This window comes from Hippopotamus amphibius, chromosome 1, assembly GCF_030028045.1.
Source record: "Hippopotamus amphibius kiboko isolate mHipAmp2 chromosome 1, mHipAmp2.hap2, whole genome shotgun sequence".
Classification (NCBI taxonomy): domain Eukaryota; kingdom Metazoa; phylum Chordata; class Mammalia; order Artiodactyla; family Hippopotamidae; genus Hippopotamus; species Hippopotamus amphibius.
The window spans coordinates 166,283,123-166,286,363 of NC_080186.1; positions in this window are offsets into that span (position 1 = coordinate 166,283,123).

Here is a 3,241-nt window from a genome sequence, read left to right on the forward strand (position 1 = left end):
AAATTTAAAGGAAAAAACAAACCAAATAGGAAAAACTACATCTTGGCATATTGCTCCAAACCAGCCCTGGGCAGCCAGTGGTGGTTCTGATGTGCTGCCTGTCCTCAGGGAAGAGGATAAGGTTCAGGCTCCACCCATGGGCCAAAGGGTTCCAGGCATCCTCCCTCCACACACACCTGGTGTCAGGGGCTGTCCAGGCGAGGGACCTTCCTCACTGTTCAATACCTGTCGCATCCCCTCCCTCCCGCCCTCCTGGTAGCTCAGCTCAGGGAACACTGATGGAAGATCATGCCAGAATGGGAACATTCCTTCACTCTCCCCTTCCTCCCCTGACAGTTGAGAGGCATCCTGCCCTCCCTGGCTTGCAGCTGAAAGGGAAGCATGAGTGCCAAACCACTGCTTGCACAACAATGCACTTCTGAGCAGGGTACACACAATTTTTGTCAATTGAACCCTGTCTTCCTCCTGAATTACACGATGGTACAGATACATCCTGGCTTCCATGCTCATGGGTGGCTCACCCACTAGTAATGGCTCCCAACACTTCATATTCTTCTGTCTTCATTAACCAACCTATAAACTGGCATTTATTTAAGTTCATGAGGATAGAACCTTCCTTCTAGGGAATTTCCCTACGCTTGGATGTTTGTCTCTGCTCTTTTCTTTGTGTGTGGTGAGGGACGCAACACCATAGGCAACGGGATCATTTCTCAGCCTCAGGAGCCTCCCCTGACCTTGGGCATGAATGTATGCAGTTCCTTGCATTTGGCACATCTGCACACATGTGCTTCATTAATGAACTCTGGCCTAGGAGGACTGAGGAAGAAGGAAGGCATGAGCCCCGTGCCTCCTCTCACTCGCTGCACACCTGAGCTGGCCTGACTGGAGCTGACCCTTCCCACGCTTACCCACTAGGCACAGAGTTACAGTCACCCCTGAGTCCTGGGCTGCTGCTCCGGGCACTCCAGAACAGCCCCTACGCAGCATACCACTGCCGTGGGAGGCAGTCTTTACTTCTAGTGCCACTACTTTGGGTGTTTGAGCCCAGACACCCAATGTCGTATGACTACATCACTCTCTTCCTTAAGTTATTCAGTGGCTCCCCATTACCTGCAGGATCAAGTCCAAGCTCCATGGCCTGGACTTCAAGCCCCTTGCTTCGCAGTGTGGCCCCAGGTAGACCTCAGGCACCATCTGCCTACACCATGTACCCCATTGTCTAACCACTCATTCAGCCCAGGCACACTGGAGTCCAACTTGTGCATGAGTCTAAAGGCTGTGTTCCACATCCTCGTAGCTGCCCCAAATGCCTCATTTCAATGGCAGCCTCTCTCCTATCAATTGATGTCATCAGAATTGCATTATGCAGGTGCGGACGCAGACGTGCCAGTGCCTGTTCCAATGCAGGGCTTTCCCGTGGTGCTCACACCAGCCGAGGCTGCACCTGGCTGAATACCACACAGGCCACTTTCCAGAATGGCTCTTTCCATGGGAGCAGTTGCAGGTTCCTCCTACCTCCCCAAAGCTCACTGCCTGAAGCAGAGGCAATTGTATTCGGACACATCACAGCATCTTGCTGCCAAAGTAACAGCTACAATTATGTTTTGGCTGACAGCTGGAAGTGACAGAATGTACAAACAGCCAAGGACTCATGGGCCTTCATGAATCAGCAGTTTGTGCTGTATGTCCAGCTGGTAGGTGAGGTGTCCCAACCTGACCGCCGTCCAGGCCCTCCCTTGGTGGGCAGTCTGCTGGCTATAGAACTCAAGTTAATACCTGGGGCCCCCAAGTGAAGTCCTCCACTGGGCAGTGACAGTTAATGCCCCCAAGGGCCACCAAGGCCCAGAGGAGTGGAAGAGTAGAATGGTCAAGCCCAGGCAAGGCCCAACCCAAAAGACAGGCACTGGATTCCTAGGCAAGGGCAGGGGCAGGTGACGCAAAGGGCCAAGCTGCACGGGGGTGAACTCATCACGCTGGCACCCTGATGCAAGATGTGCTTGTGATGGACAGGCGGTCTCTCTTGAGGCTCAGGGCGCCACCTCCACGAGAAGCCTCAGTGCCCCAGGCTATGGTGTCAGTGTAGGGGCCAAGAGGCTGCAGCAAGAACAAGCATGCAACAAGGGCAGCTCCCACTTACTGAGGCCTTCCATGTGCCAGGCACTGCACTGACCACTTCACAGACATTCCTTCTTTTCATCTTCCCTGCAACCCAGTGAGGTAAGTTCTGTTATTGCCTCCACTTTACCAGGAGAAAACTGAGTCTAAGAGAGGAATGTGATGGCGGCCACATAGCTGGCAAGTGTGGAGATGGAATTTGAGCCCAGACAGTCTGGCTCCAGAGCTCGGTTGGTTTATGCCTTATTATCCTGGTTCGACCCTTTCAATCCAGTCTTGGTTGCAGGAAGCTAAGAGACCCCCAGTGCATTCTTCACAGTGGGGACTCCAAGTAGACTTTGGCCTGGAAACCAAAATGTTACCAAGGAAAATAAACTACATTTTTGCATGTTTGTACATTTTTGCATGTTCAGCAGGAGCGTCATCGGGAAGCTGCCCCCGGAGACAGAGGGCAGCAGCAGGAACGGTCCTTTCTTTCAGACCTGCAAGGCCTCCCAAGCCCAGTGCCTGCCTCTTAGCCCTGACCTGGGCTCTGGCCGAGGTCCTGGGAGGGGCAGGCTCAGGCTCTTGGGGTTCTCTGAGGAGAGCTGCTGCCCTTCTTAGGCCCCTTGTTGAGGCATGCAGACTGGAGACAGTAGGCTAGCAACTCTGTTCTGCATGCTTCCAAAGTGGGCGTCTGAAAGGCCGGCAGGGCTGGGACTCGGGAGCGTTTGTATTTCAAGTGGCTGCTGCCCATGAATCACCAGTTTCATTCTGCGCTCTCAGCTCTGCGAAGGCCTCATTTCCACCCCGCCTCACATGGAGCTGGCGGCAGAGCCTCTTAGTGCAGCTATAAATAGCAGATCACTAACTCACCTCTTCTGAGCTCATCACAGGCTCCCGGGTGTACTGTGTGTCTTCCTGCTGCCTGCACGTCACCGTCACTCAGGTTTCCTAGGTGAGGCCTGGCTGAGAGACCCAGGGCACGCTCTGGGGGCTGCAGGGCTTGGGTTCTCAGAGCTGTTCAGGGTGACCGCAAGGGCAATGGCAGACTTTGGAAGAGCTCGGCATTTAAGGCGTCATAATTGTAATCTCGGGTCTCTGAAATCCTCTCCAATTAAACGCAGCAGCAAGGGACTGTCATTTC